Below are 25398 nucleotides of genomic sequence, written 5' to 3'. Positions count from 1 at the left end.
TAACATAAAAACCCTTTAATGTTCTCAAGTTCATGCAGGCTGTGTAAGCTAGTGGTTCAGGATTCCAGACAGAAGCTGAAAGGCAACTGAGGAGTCTTGTCACAATTTGGAACAAGAAATAAAGGTCTTCTACTTATAACTAAGAGAGAAAAAACCTGTCATTTAGGTACATGATGCTTGTTGGTCCTCTGAAATCTCCTTTGTGCTGGTCATTCATCCAGTGCTGCAAATTTCAAACCAATGACTAACCTAATGTGCTGCCTGGTTTTAGTTAATGGTTCGTCATGTTTCATGTTCTTCAGTAATCATTCTGTGCTTATTTATGTCACCCTTTGTCCAAGATGCTGTTTTACTGTAGAGTGTGAACTAGAACAATCTCTCAAAGTCAGATGTGTTTTCAGCTACACTGTGGTAATCTTGGCTGTGATGAGGCTCCTGTCTCTCCACCAAGAGGAAAATTTGGATATTAACTTGAAATTCACAGTGTGTGAATGTATCTGGGGCAGAAGAAATATGTAATATCATAAAATTCAATGAGCTGTAGAATTAAAAGTTACATGAATTCTTGTATCGTTACAGAATTTGAATTCTTTCACTAATGTACACATAATGTTTGGTATTTATTTTTATGTAGTTATTCAGCATTTTCTGAGTAAATGTTTTTACCTCATTGGCCAAATCAAAACCTGAGGACAATAATTCCTTTGTTTTTAGGAAAAAAAAATGATTAGAAATGTTTTGTCCAGTACAGAACTTAATTCTGATAGAGATGGATAATCAAGTAACGAAGGATCTGGTAGCTAAGGTACTCACCTGGTTGCATGATAGCTGATCCCAGTGCTGATTTGAGTATCCTGTATGGGAAGATGTGAAAACTCTTATGGAGGGAAGTCTGCTTGTAGACAGGAATATTGCCAAAATGTGTGAGGCAAAAGCTAAAGAAATGCCCTGATATGACTACACAGTGTGAATTTCGCAGAGATAGTGTGGAACTTTAATTTGATAAAGGGATTAAAGACTCTGCTGTGAGGAAAGGCTGAAAGAACTGGGTTTGTTCAGCCTGGAAAAGAGAAGGCTCTGGGGTGACTTAATTGTGGCCTTCCATCACCTGAAAGGGACATTCAATAGAGATGGAGAGAGACAATTTAGTGGGGCCTGGAGAGACAGGACCAGGGGAAATGGCTTCACACTGACAGAAAGTAGGTTTAGCTTAGATATTAGGAAGAAACTCTTCCCTGTGAGGGTGGTGAGGTCCTGGCACAGGTTTCCCAGAGAAGCTGTGGATGGCCCATCCCTGGAAGTGTTCAAGGCCAGGTTGGATGGGGCTCTGAGCAACCTGTTCTAGTGGAAAGTGGCCATCCTAGGGATTTGGAATGAGATGATCTTCAAGGTCCCTTCCAACCAATACCATTCTGCAATTCTGTATTGCACTAAATTTTCCCCAAAGTTAGTATAATTAGTATATCTTTACTCAGAACGTTAGTTTTCCATTATTCCTGTGAATTATCATTTTCAAACAGCACAATATCTTCTCTATGATGACACCCACCAGCCATAGTGTGCCTTTTTATATGTTTGATTTTTGTCAGAAAGAGACAGTTTATTGAAAAGAAAGCTGCTTATATTAACAGCATTTCCTATTGGAAAATGGGATTTTGAAAGATACTACCTATATATTTTCAACAACCAAAGTTAATTTTTGTATTTCAAATAACTTTTCAGCCTATAAACTATATTTAGTGTATAAATAGTTCCCCCTCTACAAGTCAATAACCTGTAAATTATACATGTATAGTGGAAGTAGGAGTTAAGATCTAGAGTCCTCTCTTCCCTGCCTTTGATCACTCACAGCCTGCTCATTCTTACAAGAAGGCTCCATTCCTTTGATCTCCTCTGCCTCTATCTCTATTCAGGTTATCTGGGGATGTTGATTTTGAAGTATAGGTTTTCCTCACAAAATTAAGTCAGTTCAAACTAAAAAATAACTGCAAATGTAGCCATTTGTACTAAAAACACTGAAGAAGTCAAAATCTAGAATGAATATTGAAAACATTTCAATATACCAAGTGTTAATTTCTTCAATATAAAAGTGCTTTAATATCCAGATTTGAGGGATTGTGCTGTTTGGGGTGAGAATATTTTGCAGAATCAAGAATTCACAGTAGGGAAATTGAATAATGCCATATTTAAAACTGTTCTAACCATTTTTATTTCAAAACTACTTGATACTTTGGACTGCCAAATCAAAAACACACCTTACATTGCACTATAATGCACATGTTCTTTCTTTTCAATTAAGAGTTATGACCTGACCAGTTTTTTTCAGGCTAATAGAACTCAACCTGCTGGGAATGTAACCCAGCAAAGTGCATACACAGGTCCCAAATTTTTATGTAATTAAAATAAGAAAATGTGTGATATTTTTGGGTATATGTACATATATATCTGCCTGAAATACATTATGATGTTTTGGAAAGTACTGTCCAGAACTGTAGGAATATAGGGCCCTAGAGATGCATGTCATTTCCTTCTTGAAATAATTAATTATGTTTCAAAAATTTGTATTTTCTCTTTTTGCCAATGAACTTTGCCATACTGAGGTGTAGGACTGTGTCATTTACAGCAGTCAGGGGATAGGTGACACACAGCTTGTGTCCTATTTTTGGTTCAAGGCAGCTAGGCAAAATGATAATTTTTTAAGAAATGAGCATTTTTAATGAACATTTGATAAGATTTTAAGGTATGAGCAGCCAGGATTCATACATGTTCATATGGGAAAAGTATGAAGTAAACAAAAAAACTCTTTATCAGTGATAGATAAATCAATGGTACAATGAAGACCCCCTTGACGTCTTTTATGTTACCAGTCTGTATTCAGGTCAAGAATGAGTCCTAAGAAAAATAAGTGGCCTTGGGGGACCCTTGCTACATAACTGGGCAGTAGGGAGCAAGAAGTCATCTGAGCTTTCTGCTGAGTTCTATCTGTGAAATCCCAGGCCCCTGAGGAATTTTCCTTCTGAAGCTTGGGAGAGGGTTATTATTGTTGTGATGGCGTTCTTTGCACACGCGCATAATCTCAGTGAAGCATTGCTGCCGTTATTGAAGGGGATCATTGGGATGGGAGTTAAACTGAGACAGGTTTAGGCACTAGGCATGCTGCTAAATCAGGAACCTGTAAAAGTTTCTGGTTTCCATTCTGGCTATACTTGTCCTTGTTTTGAGGTGATATTAGGAAAAGACAGACATTGCTTTGTTTATCACAAGTAGAAGGCATGTAAGGACGTATTTATTGTTTACCCTCTTTGCTAGCTGATCCTCTGTGTGCACTGTCTTCCTGCTCTAATGACCAGGAACTATACCAAGTTATCTTCAGATTTCAGTTTTCAAAGGTAGTGGTCAAGTTGGTGTAAACTGTGTGGGTGTTATTTAGAAATTATCTAATTCAAGGCAGTACTTATGATTCAGTGCAGTGTACTTATTATCACTGAGCAATCACTGAGCAGTGTCAGGTATTCTGTGCTCAGTACAGTAATGTTGTTTCTGAAAACAAGTTAATCTTTGGTTCATTTGCCTCTAAAACTGGTAAAAACATTTAACTGCCATGCTACCCAGGAATTTTGAGGAGTGTGTGAAAGCTTTTAAATGTGCTGAAAGCTTTTAAATTTAGGGGAAAAAAATAGGTGTTTCAGAGTTTTTCATCCACTGAATGGTGATGCTAATGCTCAGTCATATTTGCACTTAGACCCAGACGAGACAAACAAGGTAAAGAGAATGTGTTTTTCTATGTCTAAGACTGGTTATATGTGAGGGCATTGGATGTTTTATCTCTTGCTGTGAACTTACTTAATGTTTCTGGAGTGACAGTGGTGAAATAAATCAGAGCTGAAACAAGTATGTTGAAGGAAATGTATGTGGCAAACATCTTCCTAGCATCAGGTTTGGTTTGATAGAACACCATGGCAATTCTACCTGTCTGAGCCACTGCGTTGTTGCTTGTGGAGAAAGGGACATATATCTTTGTGCCTGAATTATCACCTAATCACCTAAAAGGGCTAAGTTTTTCTAAGGGATGGTGAGCAGTGATAGAGCCTGGCTTTTGCTTGGGCCTTGCTATGAAATCGTCTCCAAACCAGGTCTTCTGCAGCCATGCTCTTTATTCTACCACAGCTGTGCTTCCCTGTGAAGAAGAGAAGGGTGTCTCCTGTTTGCTCCTGGTACTTTCTTTATACTGTGCAAGAGTTGCTGGAAGAGGCTCATCTGAATTTTCAGTAGCGGTTTAATTTCGTTTTATTTGTACCCTTTGTTATTTGTGAATATCTGCACACTTAAGGAAAGAGCTAATCTTAAAAAATCCATGAACAAGGCTTTTATTGCATGAACAAGAGTATTGGATGTGCATTATCCAGTTTTCTATTGCTATGTATTTCTAAAGACTGTCTTAATCCAGTAGCAAAGCAGAAGGAAGGTTGTGAAGAGCTGGTACCCAGCCATACAGCCAAAGGCCAAAAGTTAAATAAGTTTCAAATAACACAGTGAAAAGTTTAGAGGAAAGGGAATTTAATACAAAATCGTTCATGGAAATTTTAGAAAAGGGAAAATTACACTTAAATTTAAGAGGAATGACGTCTCTGGCTCTTACCACAGAGCATCTTGCTTAAGTTTTTTAATTCAATGCAGTTAACCTTAAGGCAGAAAAAAACAGAAGGCATAGTGCCATTTGGGGATAAAATTAAAGTAGCTAGCAGATGATAACTTTTAATTTGCATGCATTTTACAAATAATTTTGTCACCTCTGTACACTAGGGCCTTTGAGAATGTGATCTGCAGAGCAAGGCCTTTTAGTTCCAAAGTGTTATGCTGTGCAATATAGTATGTTAAAGTTATCCAGAAATGTGCAATATATCCAGCACTTGCATGTCCTCTTCACTTTGTGCATTTTCAACTTTTAACTTGTAGTTTTAAAGTTTTAAACTTGCCAGTTTTGTTTTCATGTTTAAGAACAGCCATGTAAAGAGCAGAGATTCCCTTCATACCTCTCCCTTCACACCGGCACAGTTGTTGTGCTTCTTTCCCATTCTCTGTCAGATTTTCTGTCATATCTTGTGTGTGTTATCATGCCCAGGGAAGACCCTGATTTTTCCTTTCCCATTGATTAGCCTTTTAACCTGAGAATTTTGGGATGATGGTTGTTCTGTGGGAACTGAGTACAGTACAACTATGTTTGTCTGTGACCAGAATCCCTCAGCACAGCCCAAGTTTCCTGTCCTCCTTGTGTTCCTCTTGCTGCCTCCTGAGCAGAGGAAGGATCAGTGCCCTATTCTCCCATGGAGAGGTTGTTTCTGTGCAGCTTCCCTCCACCCGGCCTCCCTGCCTCCTCCAGCTGTGCATGAACAGGGCCAGGCACTCCCACAGACACAAGTTCTTGGTTCCCTTTGTGTTGCCTGTGAATTAGTTCATAGGCAAAGCACTCTGAGGTTCATCTAAATCTCTAATTGTTGTCAGGCACATATGCAAGTGATATTTTAACAGCTTTTTAAAATCCTTCTTGAATATTGGTGAAGTCAGTACCCATTACTGGGGGCTAGCCACATGTTGAAGTGTTTTTCCACACATGGAAAATAAAAAAGGCTGTAGGATGCTGTGCCTGTCACCCCTTAAAAACTGCTGTTCAGATTTGTCCAGTTTAGACTGCCCATTATTTGTAATTACTGGCAAATATCCTTCTGAGATCTAAAGTCAGACTATTCTCTTGTCCTTTTCACATATCACCACTGAATAACAGTAGGAAATTTGAACAGGATATTAACTCATTGTTGCTTAGTTGAAGGTTTCTACTCAATTCTAATGAAACCCTTATTTTTTCACCATGGTTCAAAATACACCTGGGTATATGGATGGTTCCATTGGAGATGTATTATGGCCTAAACATTTTTACGGTTAATGGTAAAATGTAAAGTGGGATGAACTGAACTTGAGTCCCAGGTGCCCTATTAAAAAAAAAAAAAAAAAAAAAAAAAAAGTAAAAATTTTGTTTTATTTTTGCTCAAATCAATAAGAAAACTACTGAAGTGATAGAAATTGAATCTCAAGTTTCAGTTTCTACATAACTGTTAATTTAAGACATTTTGCTGTAATTTCTGAGTCTGGAAAAATTAATTTAGTTCTAAATAATCTCAAATATATGTAATTAAATCTCAAAGACCTTTATGGAAGAATGCCTTCTGGCATCGTTCTTATGGCAGAGTTTGTTGCCCTTGGAGGTCAGTGTGATCGCTGTGGTCCAAGTCATAGGTCTTGTGGCAAGTAGCTGGAGTGATAAGCAGCATTCCCACAGTTCCTGGTGTCACCTCTTCAGCCATCTTTAGCTCACAGGGAAAAGAAAGGATCTCTGGATTCCAAACCATGCATATGGCATTGCAGTCTGGAAGACCATTTGAGAGAGCTTACACCATGTCACTGCATTAGAGGGCTGTCCTCCCTCTCCTGGCCCTTGAAAACCTCCAAAGCAGGAAAAGAGGTGAACTAAGCCAAGACCTGATTTTCTGCATCCATAGCAAATTTCTCTTCTGACCAACAGCTCCCACCAGTTGACCAGAGTGGGGCTGACCCCACGTGCACTGGCTCAGCAGATGGAGCAGGGTCACTTCCATCCCATGTTGTGCCCAGCACCTCCTCCCAGCCCCTTGCCCCTCCTGGGCTGTAGTGGTTGTGCCTTCTCCCCATCCCCTAGGTCCCACCAGCGTGGCCACCATCATCTGTAGATGCTGCTCTGAGTGTTCTCCTCATCCCAGTCACACCTGCCTGCCCAGAAACCCGGGTGCCAGCCTCCAGGATGTGCCAGGAGCAAGGCAGGGTGTGACCTGTGCTGCCAGGCTGCCATGTGCACTGTCTCAGTCCCAGCTGGATGACAGCCCCAGGACCTCACTCTGAGGGCTGCACCACCATCATAACAATCTTCCTCCACTTCAAAGCCCCCTTTCCCACACTTCCTTCCTTTGGTAATGAACCTTCAATTTCCTCCAGGTAAATAAAGTGAAACTGGAAAGAACTGTAAAACAAAGCATAAAAGTAGCCGAGCTGGAGAGTTATAGCCTGCAGTGTCTCTGGGAATGGGTTTTCCTGTCCTTGCACTGCACTTTCTAGCCTGTTGTCTCCTAGTTTGTTTGCCTTTTCTTCCCAGATTTTAGCTATAAGATCTCTAGCATGCAACCTTTACAGGAGCATTTGGAAACATGCTAATAGGTAGGGAGGCTCCTCCTATAGCTCCATTTTTATTAATGGGAGGATCAGAGAAATTGCCACGTTTTTAACATCGCTCTTTGCAGTAGCTATTAAAGTTCATGGTGTAGAAACAGTAAACTCATTTGTTGACAACACAAAGCTGTGAGGTCACTTTTTCTGTATGAGGTTTTCAGGTGCTAGAAGAGCATGTGTTTGTTGCTCAGTAGGTTACATGGTATTTTCATTTGGAAGTGACATTTTCCATGACATTTTACTTTAGAACAATAGCTGGGCAAAATCGAAATTTCAGGTCTGTAGCAGAAGAGTAATGTCTATTACTTACTCTATTTAGTAACTTGCATCATTTATACATTCTGTCTGATTGTATCTCTTTTCACAAAATCCAGTTTAAATGCATTTTGAAGAAGGGAGGGTGCTGACTGGTTTCAAATATGCTGGTTTGCAAACTTGCAGACCAGCTGTCCTACTCACTGGTGAAGATAAGAGGGCTCAGATGAAGAGTTTTCTGTTGCTGGAAACACAAGCAATTTTCTCAGGAGACTGCTTTGAGGGAGATTGCAGCAATATTGCAGCCCCACTGTTACTGGTGGGTATTGCCGCATGCATGTATAATTTGTGTTAGATAAAATCAGGAGGTAATAAAGACAGGTAAAAAGAAGAGATGAGAGATCTGCTGTGCAGGGCTTTTTCCTTTCCTTTTCTTATTTTACTTAGGGAGAAAAAAATGTCCAGGGGATGTCACATTAATCTGGGGAGAAGCGAGTGCTGCTTTAAATCAGAAAACTTGTGTTATACCAAGTGCTTTATTTTGGGAACAATTTCAGTATGTTATGAAGGAAAGTTGCAGACTAGGCATGTTTACTAGACCTTTAATTGCTACATTTAGGAGAAAGGCGCTTTTTTTTTTTTTTTCTTCTACCCTTCCCCCTCCCCTTTTTAATGACAAGAAGCCAGAGTTTGCTGTGCAAATGAAGCAGGCTTTGCAAGAATCAGATTCACTTTGGACGACTCTTCACATTCCTCGTCATCATTACATTAGGCAGCACAATTCCATCTCTGGTTGTTGGGCAGAAAAAGTGGGCAGCCTGCCAGGTAGACGTTTCCATGGCTCCCAACCCCCAAAGGTGATGCGTTTTTCAGCTAATTCAATGAAGAGTGGGCTGAACTTTGGGTATAAACTAGACAATAGCTGCCTTCGCAGTATCAGCAGAATGGTTTATGGGAATGCACTCCACATTTGGCAGAGCATCATGTGACCTTACGGCTGAGATTTTGTGATGGTGCCAACGGAGACTTGGAAAGCGGTGCCCGTTCTGACTTTTTTCCTCTTTTCTTACATGGCTCAGAAAATGGTGGATCTTAATACTTGACTTTAGCCAGACTCAGCAAGCAATTGAGCTTTGAAGCACAACTTTGCCTTTATTCTGGCTTTTTTGGCACACCACCAGGAGGCTGTCCCTTTCACGCCTGATAAATTCTGCTTCTTATCTCCAGATAGAAAAAAGAAAGAAAGAAAATATAAGCAGAATAATTATACTTCATAACTGCATTTTAGAACTGTACGTTTTATTTTTTTATTGGTGACGTGTAGTTTAGAGCAGCCCTCCTGAGTGTCTGAAGGATAAAAGTTGTTATATTTTTATTTTTCTTTTTTTTTTTTTTTTTTTTCTCCTTCCTCCTGTTTAATGAACAGGCGTTTGAACTGGGCAAACGGGGCGACAGCATTGAACATGAGATCATTGCAGCCTAGTGTAGCAAACTGGCACCCTGCCTTTTCACCCCTTTGCTCCGGCACATTTGTGCAATCCCCATTTATAAAACCGGCGCAGGGGCGAGGTGAATTTTCTGGTCTCTCCCCACCTCTTGTCCTGGGCAGGCAGTTGCGGCAAGGATTGGTGCAGCTTTTGCGCAGTGCTTTGTGCCTGGAATTCCGAGAAGAGCGAGAGAGAGAGAGAGAAGACAGGCATCCTGGTCTTCTTCCGAGAAAGAACAGGAGCCCTAAGAAGAAGAAACAAATCTGAGTTTGTCCTACATACAAGAGTACAGAAAAAAAAAGTGACTCTCCTGCTTCCAAAAAAAAAAAAATCTGGCATGTTTCACTACAGAGGCATCAGGACGTGTTAGAGTTTCTTAAAACAGTGTAACAAAATGAGCATAGGAGATTGTTTCTTTAAGTTAAAAAGAAAAAAAAAAAAAAAAGAAAGAAAAAAGAAAGATGGAATTAATTTTTTGTTTGTTTGCTTGGTTTTTTTCACTATTGCTCACATAGCAGTATTTGGCACTGGGTGAACACGTACCTTTCATATCAGGTATAGCTTCTGTTTCTTTTTTTCCTCTTTTTCTTTTTTTTAAGCCGTTTTAAACATGTTGTTCTGCAACTGAGTTCTTGTGTATTATTTTAACGCGGTCTTCTCTTCCCACTTTTTAAAACTAACTTTTTGGGGGTGTGTTTGATCTAATGCTGCTAAAGATAGAACGTAAACAAAAAATCGAGGGGCTATAGAAATAAATGGTTAGGCACATTTTGTCTTAGCTAAGCACTGGAGCTATGCAAAGACCTTAACATTACATTTACTCAGTCTAAGCTTTGGTTATCTCTAAGAAAGTTGTGGGTATTTAGATCTGGTTGCTAAGGAAATTAAATTCTTTTTTTACAGTGTGACTCATGCTTTCAGTTTCTAAAGAGAAGAAGTGAAAAAAAAAAAAAAACGTGTTAAGTTGCAGGAAAGGATCGCTCGTCTAGCCTGTATATTAAAGTTGTAACTGAGTTAATTCAAATATGAGTTTCTTACAGTTTGTATCTAAATCCGTTACAAAGAAATCAGTGTGATAAGCACTGGAATAAAAGGCACATTATTGGGACATTCATGAAGCACGCCTGGTTTGCAGCCAGTAACAGTAACTATTTTAACATGTTTGGAAAGGCAGCACTTGTCCAGGAATAGTTGAAAACAGTATTTAAGATACCCATTCAGGATGTTTGTGATAAGTGCATGTACAGTTAAAGTAAGTTTTGAGCATATGACGCTTTAGTAGAGCCTTTTACTTAAGGCATTTGTCTGTTTTAACATATTCCTAAACAATTAGAAGAGTGTGCAACCAAATTCATTCTAACTGCCAGATTTTGAAAAGCTTGGCCAAATAGGTGTTTTATGTAGTTTGGATTTTTTTTTAATATATTTTCCTAGTCTTTTTAATTTATGTTAAAAATGTAGATGTTTTTGGCTAGAAATTACTTTGAAATTACAGTGTCTCTTTCATCAGAAACTCTTACATTTGTTGTTTTTTCTTCAAGATGTTCATGATATTTGCATCTCTAATAAAAAGCTTTATAAATATTCCGTTACAAAATAGAACTGTTTTAACATGTTCTTCACTTTTTATATATTACTGAGTAGAGAGTAATTTCTAGGATTATATGCTACTTTTGCTACTTTATATTTTTGTTGTTCTGCAATGAATTCTGGGAAATTGCTGAATGGAGACCTTATATATATGACACATACATCTCCATACACCCATTTTGGACCAGAAAGTGTTTCTTATATTTATGGCGATACTGCCCTCCCCAACAGTTTGTTGGAATAGTTTTGTTTGTCATTGATACCTAAGCCTGTTGAGAAATCAAGGCTTGCATTAGCTTAAAATAACTTTTAAAATTTCTCTGCCTGGTCAGACAAATCACTTCCCTCCCCTCCCCATAAGATTTTGAAAATGTTTTTTAATTTAAGCCACTTAGTTTATGCCCGTATTTTTCTGAAGTTCCGTACCTAATTACCTCATTGTGTTCACTGCTTGATAAAAAGTACTCCCTTTTGTTAAGTTTGCTCCTTCGCTTCTGAAATTCCTAATAGAAATTAAGTATTTGTAGGTTGAATAAAAGGCTAGAAAATAATAAAAGAAAAAGTCCCTTTTCCAAAGCGTGCATGTTCACAGCATGTCTTCCCAGGGCTCTGAGGAGGGGCATCAGCAGTGTCGGGTTTATATCTTAAAAGCATAATTACTAATTTTGTGTATATTTCATGTTCAGAGAACACTTCACATAAAACAGATATTTCAAAATCTTTCTCTCACTGTTTTTGGTTTTGCTTTTTTTTTATTTTAGTGAAAGAAAAATTAAAATGAAAAAGGAAAATGAAGAAGTTAATGATACCAGATTTCAGCGAAGGTAATACAATGATCTTAAATACCTTTTTTGGTTTTGGTTATACAATAAAGCTATTGGCAAGAATCTGAAGCAGTTTAAAAGAAATATTTCATTAAGACAGCCTACAAATATCATTTCAGAGATGTGTATTAAAATTTTGCTCTCATTATTTGCTGATGGAAATGTTGCAGCTTGCGTAGCTGCAACTGTATAAAGATGTAGCTTTATACTGTATGTTTTCATGAAGCTTAAAATGAATTGAAAAATCAAAACATAATTTCTTCTTTGGTTAGGCTTAGCAGATATATAAGATATATAAGGCATATATTTACCAATATACTCATATTACTAATATATTTGTAGTACATATATCTACTTGTTACTATGTAACTATAATGCAGTGACCAATTATTTTTCAAATGTGAAATATATCTTCTATTCACAAAAATAAAAAAGAAAGAAAATTGGAAAAGCAATTTTATAGCACTTATTACAATAATTCAGTAAGTTGTCTATGCAGTCTGCGTACTTATTTCTGATACTAGGATAACTATTCTAGTTTGAGGGCTTGTCTGTACATATTCTCTACAGTGTCAGCAGAAAGCAGTTATAAAAATATCATTCCTTCTGAATGCTGAAGTGTTGCATAGAAAGTGAAAACAGGTTTAAAAGAGACTTTTCTAGAAAATAAAGTTATTTTAAAATGCAAGAGGGTATGAACATGCAGGATTTAATCCACTAAATTAAAAAAGAAAAGGGAAGGAAACGGTAATTCACTAATGCTCAGCTGTCATTATTGAACCAGAAATACATGTTGAAGTCTGCAAGAAAATGAAACATTGCCTTGGTAAAAAGCTTTGCTATTGACAAACATTTATTCTCTTGAAAGGTGTTTTGCCCAATTAACAATGGCAGAATTAGGACCATGGTGAGAACTAGTGGAAGGAAGGCATTAAAATTTTATTCAGATACAGATTTCAGTTACCTGCTCAAATCAAAAGACACCTTTATATGGTGCCTGGTTTTAAAATTGTACCTGCATCTTATGTCTGTATTTTATAAATGCCTTTGCATTTATATTGTTGCAAGTTATTCTGATGTGTCAGGTGTTGTGCTTAAAGGTGCAGTGTTTATCAATGCTTTTGGTTAGAGTATAAAAGTTATAAAATTGTGACTGTGTGTCACCCTTCTGAATTACTGCATTTTGCTCCAAAGGAGCCATTTTCAGTCTGTTGTTTAGGGTACCTTACATTCAGTGTGGGATAATTTTTAGTGGGTTGCTTGCCAGTCACAAGAAGGATGGATTTGTTGTAGGTGTTAACCCTGAAATTTTGCAAGATTGCATTTCCACTTGCATTCTCATTACTAGGGAATTGCATTGATGGGAGGGTTAGGGAATAAAATACACAAATTCACTTCTTGGCTTTGATTAGTGGCTGTTATCTAATCAACAAGTTACTGTGAAACACTACTTTAATTGCAATGTAACGTGAAGAAATAGCTATGCAGTTTTCACAGTGTTGTATGGGAGCAGCACTTCACTGTGCCTTTTTGTTTTTCAGATTTGGTGGGGTGAATTTTATTTCGAGTTGTAGTACATGATATGAGCTCAGACACAAAGGAAAACCTGTACTGTTCACTTCTATGTCATGCCCAGTTATTGATTCCAGTCGAGCACACCATAGATGCGAGTTGGGAGTTGGGGGTTCATCAGTAAAGCAAAGAGTGCACAAAAGGACGTTAGCTCCTGCTGAAGACAAAACAATCCGTGGCCATTAAACTGTTCATTTTTTTTTTCTCTTCCATTTTCAAATAGAAGCTAGTTACAAATCTTTGGCTTGTTTGTTTCCTCCACCATTTATGCAGTTAAGCTTGGAGGAGCCTTCTTTACAATAGATGATAATGTTTTCGCTCTTGAGTACTCATTCTCACATCGCATCGTATGTTTGTTTGTTTCAAGTCTTTTGCATTCCCTGTAAGAGGAAAACCCTACCCAGCGATGCCAATTGGCATAAACCCGTAGATCCGATCTTGTGTTGAAACGCACTGCACAAGCTCGCTTCTATGGGTCTGTGTCAGTGTGGTGATCTGGCAAAACTTCATGCAGCTCCCATTGCAGTGTTTGACAACAAGCCCAAATGAGTGTACAAAACCATGTACCAATTTTGGAATTCTTCTCTTGTCCATTGCCTTCCAACTTGATTAAGGGATTTGTTCTTTTATAGGTTGCTTTAAGCATCTTTGGCTTAATATGTTATTAAAATTTAGAAAGAGGTGTGAGGGAATCATAGGGTTTCCAATGAGGGAATATAGTATATACAATTTCCTGATTTTATTAAATATGCCATTCCATGGTATTGCACTCAAAAAGAAAGAAGACATTTATATTTTATTCATATTGTAAAGTAAGACCAAATACTCATTTCTTTCCAGAGATGTTCTGGGTTTGCATCATCCCTATCAAATATGTATGTATATATATACGCACACAGCACACGTATATATCTTTATACATATGTAAACAAGATAAAACAGAAGTTCTACTTCTGCAGTAGAAAAATCTATCTAAGAATATGCCTTATTGTCTGAAAAGCGGGGAATAACTGCAGTTGAAAGCCTCCCCCCATGGGAAATATGTAGGCCAGTGGCTGCTGTCACATTTCAAAGAAAGGCTGAAGAAATGAAGAAGACTTTATGGTCACCGTCGGAAGCTGTGTGCATCCGGGTTGAGGTAGTAGGTTGTATGGTTTAGAGTTACACCCTGGGAGTTAACTGTACAACCTTCTAGCTTTCCTTGGAGCACACTTGAGCCATCGAGGAATTCATCACCACTTTAATCTGATCAGGGAAAATATGCAAAAAGGTATTGTTTCATGGCTGTACATAATGATCACTCTGAGGCTTTATTGATGTTGAAATAGTCCTGATGACTTGATTATTTCATTTAAATCCTGTAATGAACAATGATGACACATTGCCTTAATGGACTGTGACTATGTACTGCAGACACTTAAGGAAAGAATTATGATTATTTTAATTCCATTAACACGAAAGCTTTAAAAGTTTTTTTGTTTATAAACTCAGGAAAATAACAAGTATTTAATGCTTTTTTCTTTCTTCAGGGAATATCTTATCCTATACATTTGATTTTTGTTGCTGGTGTTATATAGGTCTATATATATTTGAAAAGGAAAAGAACATTTTCTTTTGTCCTTAAAATGCTTTCTAGAAAATATTGCATGCTGCTGCTTGGATAGCAGTGGCAATGTCACAGGTTGATCCTGGTCTTCTCTGGATTTATGATATTATTTCTTTGTGCCCTTAGAACTCAGTGTAATGAGCACAGATCCAAATGACCTGCAGGCCCACCTGTGTTCCCACCTTCCTGTGACTCACTGACTCAGCCCAGCCCTGCTCTGGGGTCTCAGCGCAGAGCGTCCTTACACAGCACGTCAGGGCAAATGTCAGGCCAGGGTCTGACCTGACCCAAAATGCCCTTGTCTGTTTTGGTCCTCGATTCATCTTTCTAGCTCAGCAGGACTTGGAGAAGTCACACTCCCTGTGCAAGTGGTTTCCAAAACACTGGAAACTGCCTCCAGTGTCAGATCCCAGCACTGGGTGCCTCCACCAATGTGGGATGGGTGCCATAGACAAAATTATCTCTCCTCAATCCTGGTGTTCTCTGTGCATCTGCATGCCTTTTTTTTTTTTTTTTTTTTTTTTTTTTTTAAGTCAATAGCAGAATGAACCAAGGTGGGAAAAAAAGAATCCCAAACTGACTCTGGAGACAAAATTGGGCTTGTGGAGGTTTATGCCCCAATTTGTGTGACCCCATTTCATTCTGGTCTGCAGCCTTCCTCATCCTTCTGGAAAAACAAAAAAATGTCCATTAATATATACATCCCATGAGCAGGTATCCTGACCAAAAGAGACAAAAAGCATGAGTGTTTCCACTCCTAGAAATAGGTATGAAGCAAGAGAGAAAAGAGCTGTGCCTGTATATTCGCCATGATTTTTTAAGTCAGGTCTACTTCTGGAACTGACCTCAAAGATGAGGCCTCCCCAGTGAGATGGAGCACACATTATTGCCAAAGTCAGAGCATCTGGACCAGACAGTGATGCTCATTCCATAATAGTTGGGAAAAAGTGATACTGTCTTTTTCCACATACTTTTCCATAAAAAGTGAAAAGGAGTGTTATTTTCAATAATAATTTGTCATTAAAGACTGCAATAGTAATAATTTTGCTGGAAAGTGACTTAGGTTTGTTTATGGGCCCCGCAAAAGAGCGGAGCACAACACCCCTGTGGTGTTGTGGTCAGGGACAGATCAGACTCCTACGGGATGAGGAGAGGGTGAAATGGGACTGTTCCACATAGGGGTGAGGAATCTGCTCCTGGAGCTGCTAGGTTACCAGCAAACTCTTTTCAGGGTATTTGGAAACCCTGAATTTCTGACTTTACTTTTATTGGAGGTGAACATAACAAGATGTTAGATATTTCCAATGTTTAGTTGTTTTATGTTTTGCATCAGCAAGGACAGTTAAGAATGTTTATTTTAAGTGGATTTGAAGGTTGATTGTATTTTGGTTATGTTTTCTTTCCATGTCTGTGTATTAAAAGAATCATTTGCTCACAGGTCCCTATGTTTGTCTCCTACCAGCTTAAGGTTTACCTGAACCCTTTTCTAGATAAGGAATAACAGGAGGAGATGAAAATGGATTTAGTTTATCTCTTTAACAGCACTAATTTTCAGTGATTAATTTTTGTGATAGGAAGTTGATAAAGAGGATCTGCATGACAGGTGGATCCAGGCTGAATTTTAAGCCTGTCTTAAAGTATATGGGACAGAGAAGAGATGAGGTTGAGTGAATCAGAATTGCTCCAAGCTGATGGAAAATGCTTAAGGGAGGAGTGGGTAAATGGGAGGATAGAGGGGAGACCTCCATCAACCAGTGAAGCCTAACAGGGACCACTCACAATCTGAGTAAAAACTGCAATATCCTCTGTGGATTCAAAAAGACTCTGATCACCAGTACATTTTCTTTTGTTATTTTAATTTTTTTTTCTTTTGTAGTTTAAGTTCACTGGAAAGAAACATTGTAATTGCTGGTTTCTGCCAACAGAGCAACAGGTGTTCAATCCTTTTGTATTAATTCTTCAATTAGTTGCAAAATAAGGGGAATTGTTTATACTAAGCTGAACTGAATAGAAATGACTGATGCAGAAAATGTGGGAATGTTTCATCTGTCCTTCAAAGGCATGATAAATTTGTAATTCTATCAGGCCTAGTTGCAGGTTGCTATGCAAATTTTCATTGCAGCATCACCAGCTTTAATGAATATACATTTTCTCTGTTTCTTTCTCTGTTCTTTAATTTAGGTTTTTTACCCTGTAATACATTGTTTTGGCAAGAGTTATCAAGTTACGAGCAAAAAATGAATGAGACTGTGAGGTAATTTTGAAGCGGATTAAGGTAGAGAATAAAAAACAAAGGGGGAAAAAAGCTCTATTAAGAACAGCTGGATGGAGTTAGGTCTTCTGTGATTTCATTTTAAAGTCATAAAACATATTGTCTGTTTCAAGTAAAGTCTGACATATTTTACCTTTGCAGTGCAGTTGGAATATATGTGTGCCTTGTAGACATAGCATTACACTGGTGTGATGCTTCTGTAGGAAATAAACGCACTTTGTGGCATGGCTAAACAGGGATGGGTTCCAACCTAGGGCCCATCTGAGAGTGTTTGTTCCTGTAAATAAGATAGAACATTGTCATTCTTGTGCCTTTACTTTGCTTCTTGCATTTGGAAAAAATCTCCATTAAGATATTCTGGGAAAATCTGGAGATCCAATGGATGTACAACTCCCGGTTGTTCCTTTGGGAGACATGTCCTCAATGTTTCACAAGTTTGGTCCTAAAGAAAAGCTGCAGAGGCACTGACCCACCTAGCACCCTTCTGCTTGCCACAATTTCCTTGGTAAACATTAAGTCTGATCCATGGTGAGCCCTGGTTCCCAACAAAGGAATTTCAGCATGGCAAAAACCTGCTGCAATGCTGGGATCTGCCTGTCTTAAGAGCTAAGTCACTTCAGAGGGTTGGGGAGAATCTGTATTTCCTTCTGCAACCCACAGTGTCTTTGTCCAGAGGCACGTCCAAAGAAAACAGAGTTAGAGGGACATTTCTGTGTTAACAACCATGATTTGGAAGCACTGACAGAACTTGGATGTTTTGGGCACAGTCATTTTAAGACCTTTCCCTGTACCAAAGCTGCTGTTAATCCAGTTTAGCAGAAAAGGTAAAGTTATTATTAATTTTGTGCTGTTGAAATAGCACAGAGTAGTCAAAAATATATGAGCACATTTCTGGCTTTGTTATTCTACTCAGCAAAAGAAAATGCTGAATTTCACTTTGTCTCATCCTTTGTTTATCTTCCCTGACTTCAAAACACTTGAAGTTCTTTAGAGATTTTTAGGTAAAGAATGTGTTAAAATACTTAAAAGCAACCCCAAAAAAGATTTTCCTCAAAAATCGGTCCCTTAAACATGACAAACAGGTTTTAATAATCTCCAAAATTTATTGAAACTCTTCAGTAAGAGAACTGGGATAGGTCGCCTAACTGATAAAGTTGAAATAGAAGTGCACTTGAAATTTTTCAGATCTTTTGGATGTGGTTTCATATGACATTCATTTATCTGTTGAGAGCAGCTTCTGATATTTTTAATAAAACAAGCATTAAATACATATGGCAGGCCCTGTTTAAAGGTGGGTATTGCTTTTATAGCACGGTTAAATAGAAGTTTGAAAAGCTAATGCTTTTGTATTACACAGTACAGAGGAATTAAATTGTTTCAGCTTTGGCCTTCACATAGTAAAAATATTTACATCAGAGTGATCTTTTTGGTCGACTTTAATTTTGCATAAGGCTTCTGGATATTTCAGCTGTAATTCATTGTAATATATGTCATGTATATGAAAATTTCAGGCTAATTATGTTTGAGTTTTTTTCCCTCACCTCTTCTTTCATGACACTTCTAGAAACAGTAAGGCTCACATTGATGAAGTCTTCTCAAGAATGCTTAAAAAATCTGCGTAAAAACTCAAAGATCAGGCCTCTTTTTTTGTTTTCTAGAATGACATCCTCATGTTAGGAATTCCTGTCTCCTTAGCCCTTCTTTTAGAAATATGATTAGCATGGTATTTGATCTTACAGCAAAATAGGCATGGATCCCTTTGCTGTGTCTGGGCTTTGTTGAACCTTCATTTGAATGGAAAGATCTCCCCCATAAACACCAGTACCTGGAGGTTTTCTGGATTAGGTAGTTCTCTGGCTTGAGTAAGACTGGCATGGGTATGCACCAACCATTGCACCAAGAGCCTCATTGAAAAGACACAAATACAGGACAGCAGATTAATCCTCTTTCCTAAGAGTCACAACAGCCTTGTGTACTGCTTTGCTTTCATGGCTGGGGAAAAAGGGAGTGGTGTGCATTTGTATTTTCTTGCATGTGGTTAACATACATATATTATGCTTTTATTGTCTATAAGTGAATGTTAAAAGTCACCTCAACTAAACTTCATGTCCATGGTTAAGAGTGATTTACCTGGGTTAATGTGTGGTTTATCTGGGAAATGCAGCTCCCTTCCTTTTTCTTTTGGACTCCACACTCTTTTTCCACTGGTCATTTTTTGAGTCTTCATTTACTGACATCATGATAATTCTGGCAATGGATGTAGAATCCATTGCAAATATACTGGCAAGAGGGATGGATCGGGAATGCCCTGGCCACTGGAGAGAAATATGAGATTGCTGTCATGTCTATAAAGCTAGAAGAAAGCAAAGTTTACTCAAAACATACTCTCCATGAGTCCTTTCTGTCACAACCCTTCAGCTTGGGAAGGAGAGTAAAGCTGTTTATTACTATCACCTTTGTCAGTCTGTCTTGAGACTCTGGGGTTGAATTTGCACAAACTCTGTGTGACTCTCATTTTCAAAGCCCCTGGACAATAAAAGTAGTCGAAGGCTCACTTTTCCCTGACAAAAACCCAGCCTTGTGGTTACTGCAATATCAAATCAGATTTGCATGTCTGAGGAAAGATGACTGTCAGTCACACATATCTTTATGTATATTTGCTGTCGGGGATTTTTTCTTGGCACTGTGCTGAAATGAACAAAAGAACACAATCCCAAAATTCTCCATCTCAGCCATTGCAATTAGTTTGCTGAGACAAATTTGTTCATTTCCCATGTTAGGAAGAAACCATCAGATGGGAACTTGACCATGATAATTTCACTGTTGCTTGGAAGAGCTTCACTTTGCACTATGGATAGCATTTGGAGCATGCTAAATCCATGTAAATGGCTGGTTTCCTAGAAAGTTACCCAAGAAAGATGTTCTATCTGGACCAGGAAGTAGATTGCATGGTAGATGGAGACAGGGCTTGAAAGTGCCTCTGGTATTCAAATGTCCTGGGGTGAGAATCATTGGCTGCTGTTCTATATCACAGCTTGTCCAGCAAATCTTGTACTTTCAGAGTATTTCCATCTCCACCTTTGCAAAAAAGCCTTAGTGCACATAGTTTGCACAATTGAGGGGGATTTATTCTATAAGTTCCTTGAACCTGCAGATTTGCCTGTGTCAGCTGAGCCTTTTATTAGGAGGAGAATTATTTGGGGGTAGAATTTTTAATAAGGTAGGATTGATGCTATGTTGAGCTAAGGTGTTTGAGAGCTGCTGCTGAGGCTGATATCCCTGTGGGAGGACATCTCTGTAAGCTGGGGCACAGGGAGCAGTGGACCCATGTAGCTGTTCAGCTCTATGATAAGTTAAGTTCTTTTGTCCAAATGCTTACTTATGATCCTTAGGCTAGATTTTTCCAATATGCATGTTACCATATTCACTTCTAATTTCTTCAGCTCTACTGCCCAAATATATATATATTTCCATGTTGTGTATTGTAAAGAACTAAGTTCAGACCACCTAAATCATGTATTGCACTTGTGTCTCATCACTGGATAGGAAGGCAGTGTCTGAAAATTCCCAGCCTCTGCTGTTCATGGCCCACACACATTTGGAGACGAGACTGCAGGCTTGAGTCCATCTGAGGTACCACAGCTGGCAGTTTGGCTACTACCCTAGGGAGGTTTTTGCTTGAGAAAGTATTTTTTTCTTTAGACAACATTTACTCAGGATGTGACTTGTGAAGTACATGATTCCTGTGTGATAAGGCATTTTTGTTAGTGATTATTATTAAATATTGCGACGTCTATTGCTCTTCTTAAATGTTTATCATCTGATACAGGAAGAATTTAGAGGCATTTTTATCATTACTTTGGTTTTGAATTATAGCTGTAACAGAATGGCCAAAATGTAAATTTTAGTGATGAGTCTAAGAACCTAACTCATACTTAGTGTAACATTTTGAAGCAATCCTGCTTTTTTTTCCAAAATATCTTGGTCATTTAGGAGCCAGCATCCTCTTGATTTACAACATCTGGGCAAGTTTTAAAAGAGAAACCTCAGGTGCAAAGGCATTTTTACAGCTTTTTGACCCAATGACAGGATGTCAAATATATAAAGTGGTTGGAGCTGCCTCTAGGTTGTGCTCCTGAATGTTAGACACTTAAACATGCAGCACCAATTCACTCTTATGCGCTGTTATGAGGTAATAGCCCCTTAATTTCTCTCCTCTGGCTGTTGTAAAGAAAGGCAATATAAACAATGCAGCCGGAGAAAACAGGCCCAGCTTGCACACCTGATACTCCTATTGATGCCGCTGCCAGCCCAGCAGGTGCTCCAAGGGGACATAGGACTCCTTTCCTCCCCTTGCCTGGCACTGTGGGAGGAGTTGTCTGCCATGGGAGACAGTGCTGTCCCCAGCCTCCTGTTTTTAGGGCAATGCTGTCAGGGAATGCTGCCAGGCTCTCCTGCCTCCGTCCTTAGCACCAGCAGGCACCGTCCTGCCAGGGGCACCAGGGAGCCCTCATGCACTGCTGGGGCAGGGGTGGCTCTCACTGCAATCGCCACCCCGCCAAGGACGGGGACGTGCAGTGTCGTGCCCAAAAGGAAGGAATTGAGCATAGCATTGAGTCAGTTCGGGGTTTTTTTTGGCTAAAAAAGTCCAAGTGTTGGTCTGTGGCGGTAAACACGCAGTCTGCCTAATGAATGTACTATTTATTAGCCGTGTGAGCTGCTGGAAATACCAAAGCGGATAAGGGCTGTGATTCAAGGCCACGGGGCTGGGCCCACGCAGCTCCCTAAGCCAGGAGCCAAGGATGTGGGAATCCTCTCCAAGGGGCGACCCTGGGAGTCCGGAGCGAGGGTCAGGCTGTGCTCATCTCCGGGCAAGGGGAGGTTTGTACGAAGGATCCTTCTCATACGTGAGGAGCGGCTGTTGTTTGTTATTGTGTAATTTGATTTGACTCTAATTTAATGACAGATCTTAGCAGGCAACATGATTTGCAAGGCTGATTTCAATTTTTATTGATTGGGCCTTTAATTTACTTGGACTTGCACTCAGAAGCTTCATCGGAGATTTAATGAAAGTCTGCAAAACCAGCTTGGTAAGGAATTTTTTGATGGAACTTGAACTCAAATACTTCAATAACAAGTCATTCAGGTGCAGTGTGAAAATATTTTAAGAAAGAAAATTCTTAGTTAAACTTCACTTTTTAAATAGCAGTTTGGCAAATCCATTATTTAAAACCCACCTTTCTTGTAGATTTTTTTCCCCCAAATTCTCACACTCAATAGCTATTCAAAGGTAAATTAAAGATTTCATTTTCAGAGTTTTGCATAACAGGCTTTTAAAGGGGACATCTTGGAGATTATAATTGCAAAACTTTCACTGAAAATAAGAAACTTATAACTAGAAATCTATTATTTTATTCATCAGTAAGAAATTTACTAAATGCAGAAAGCAATTCTGTAAAAGCAGCTGCAACAGTCTCCTACTTATTTTCATGCTGCAGGTATTTTTCAAAGATTACAAAGCATAAAAACCAGATTATAATATTTTGAAATCTATCAGTAATTTTATAAAGACAAGCTTTCTTTCTTTTTAATATTTATAAATAAATATTCATAAATTTTAGAAATGAATGCTCCAAACAGAGGGGAGCTAGGAAGAGGTTAATTAATGATAATTTTTGTTACCTTTTCCGAAACAAAACCTTTGCACTTGAACCAATGAATGAAAAAAGCAGCAAGAGATGCAGAGAGTATCTGTATGTGAGGAAGGAAGGAATAGGGAGGATGAATTATTATGTGATAAGAAGTGTAAGAGGATGTAAGAGAAGGAAGGAAATTGAAGCTGCACATGGAATGAGACGCTACAAGGAATGGAACTGCAGTCACTGCTTATAGGGGCCCTGGGAACGTAGGCACAGGAGTTCAGGAAGGTAGAAGAAAAAAGAGAACTTGAAAGATATGGGGAAAGGACATGAGGATGTTGTAGCTTCACATTGTTGTCCTTCATCCACATTGCTACATCTTGGTAACTGTGAAACATTAAAGGAAGGAAAGATTTACAGGCAAAGCTTCATATTTGTAAATAAACAGAATACTCCCTCCTAGGAATAAGTTTTTGTATTCTCTGGTCAATTCCTATTTATTTTATAAGCAGAAAACCCCATTATAATATATAAATTTGGAGGGCAGTAACTATGAAAAGTAGTATCTGAGGGTAGTACACATTTCAGACATATTGAGACCATCTCAAAATTATCCCCCACTACTGAGAATTAGGAAACAAAAAATATAAATCTAAAGATAAACTGAAAATCCAGAGCAAAGGCACACAGATAGCCATAACTCTGACTAATGCAGGAAATATAGTAATGATGCTGGTTACTTCAGTTTAGTCTAAGACAACAAACACTAAATGTGATTATATTATGGTCATATTATAACTGCACAGTGTCATCATAAGGGAGAATTAACTCATGTGTGTGCCCTTCCCTTGGCATCTGCTCAGTTTATTTGCGTAAATGAGAAATATAAAACTCCCAAAAGCCTGAATCAAAAAAAAAAAAGATAACCCCAGCTTTTATATGAACTGTAATTAATTTGCAGCTTGTTACCACAAAACTTAATTCAGGGAAATTCCTAGTTAGAATAAAGAATGCTAAACATTTGTGTGAATAGGAACAGTATGTGCAGTGGCGCTAGAAGTAGCAATATTTCTGATTCAAACCATGCACTGAAGAGTTGTTGAGGTTCCAGAACTTCTTTCCCTTTAAAATTATGAGAGAATGAAGTTTATTGGCTGCTGATCACTTCCAGACACAGAATGGTGGTCTATTAGTCTTTTTCAGAGTATAATAGCAGTTCCACATGACACAAATTAACGGAATATCTCGTTAATTCCCTAAATGTCACTAAACTGGTCAAATCATAAGTTTCCATCTCCTTGAAGTAAATTTAGCTGCTTCCAATTTTTCAGTTCTGTGAAATCATCTGCAGAATATGGAATCTGTTAAAATAGCAAGGTGTACATTGGGAGATACCATGGTCTTAACCTGAGCAATTTCTATGAAGTAGATCAGCTTATTCAGCATCCAAAAAGAGCGTGAAGATTTGCATTCAAGCTTGTTTTGAGGAGAATTTTTGCCTCTCTGTTCTATACATGAACACAAATTTCTCTGTCCAATAAAGGACAAAACGTGAATATTTATGGTATGAGATAAATAATATTATTAGGTATTTTCAAATTTCAGTTTTGTGTTACAAGGTTATTTGCTTGTTAAGTGAAATGGCTAACCAATAAAACAGGCTTTTGCTATGGTTATGAAATGGTGAGTAATCTTCATGTAAGATATCCTCAAAGCTTTTGTTTTGAACAAATAGTAGCATAACATGAAGTGAACCATATTCATAGGCACTCTTGTGAAAGGAAAAAAAAAAAAAAAATAAACAATACTGTCTTCTAAAAGACAATCCTAATTTACCAGATAGTAGTTTCTCATTGGAGAGAATTACAGTAATTTTACAATGTTTTTAACGTTGCATTAGAGGATTGTACTGACTTTTCTGATCATCATCAGTTGTTTCTCTTCTCTCCACTTGATAGAACCACAATATAGCAGTCAGGCCTCAATTTACTGTTGCTTTCTATCAGTGCCCTTTATATACTGCATCTCCAACACAGCTCCCCATATGCGATGCTACATTTTTAAGACTTGATAGTAAATTTCTCCCTGAGTGAAGTCTTGAGTGAAGATTTATTTCAGAACTAGTGATCGTGGAAACAGGATTCCTGCATAAAGAAAAGCATTTACTAATAGACTATAGTCTATTAAACATAAGTCTATAGTTCAATTAACACATATTAAATTAGGAAATACTGAGAAAGTCAAATTCTCAAAATATATTAAGTACATTGCTTTCATTTATGTAATTTTTCGCTCACAGATTTTTGAATGTGAGTAGATCTTCAAAAATACCTTAAAATACCTTAAAAACCAGAAAACCTCACTATAAGGAGAAATAAATAAAATCCTTGCTGATGTTAAAATATTCAAATAAATTCAGTTCCAGTGACTTTTATCTTTAGGGACCATAGCATGGTTTTGGAAATACTGAAAATGTAACTATCTTTGTTAAGTGCAATACCATTTGAAAATACTAAAAAATTCTGTATGGCTTCAGAGCTACAGAGGACTTCAGAAGCTTTAAAGCTGCTTTACATTTTAAATATGTGGATTGAAGCAAATGTGTATAAATATATTTGACAAATACTTAGGAGTGCTCATTAATGAGAGCATGCACATTGAGTTCTAACTTGTGGAATGTAAGGGAGCGAGAAATTTCCTAACATATAGATATGGGGGCTTTTGTTTGTTTTTTTTTTTTTTTTATTATTTGGGGGGTTTTGTTGTTTTTGTTTGTTTGTTTGTTTGTTTTTGGTGTGGTTTGGGGCTTTTGTTTATCTTCCACAGCCTTGATCTTGAAAATTTGTTAAAGAATCTAAAAAAGGTTGTTTTTTTTTTTTTTTTAAATGCTGGTAAGTGA

General features: G+C 38.0%; 2 long non-coding RNA genes across 2 annotated transcripts in view; one reads left to right on the top strand and one right to left on the bottom strand.

Moving 5' to 3' along the window:
* The window catches only part of LOC128802581 (uncharacterized), a 310109-nt gene that overhangs the window by 176005 nt on the left and 108706 nt on the right, over positions 1 to 25398 (top strand). Inside the window, exon 6 of the long non-coding RNA XR_008435497.1 lies at positions 11348 to 11410. This is a non-coding gene — a long non-coding RNA (uncharacterized LOC128802581). The remainder of the gene's footprint in view (positions 1 to 11347; positions 11411 to 25398) is intronic.
* LOC128802576 (uncharacterized) overlaps positions 8027 to 25398 on the bottom strand; it is a 34481-nt gene continuing 17109 nt past the window's right edge. Inside the window, exon 3 of the long non-coding RNA XR_008435489.1 lies at positions 8027 to 9240. This is a non-coding gene — a long non-coding RNA (uncharacterized LOC128802576). The remainder of the gene's footprint in view (positions 9241 to 25398) is intronic.

This window comes from Vidua chalybeata, chromosome 2 (genome assembly GCF_026979565.1).
Source record: "Vidua chalybeata isolate OUT-0048 chromosome 2, bVidCha1 merged haplotype, whole genome shotgun sequence".
NCBI classification, from domain to species: domain Eukaryota; kingdom Metazoa; phylum Chordata; class Aves; order Passeriformes; family Viduidae; genus Vidua; species Vidua chalybeata.
Note: the sequence above shows the minus strand (reverse complement) of the source record. Positions and strands in the feature narration are given on the sequence as shown.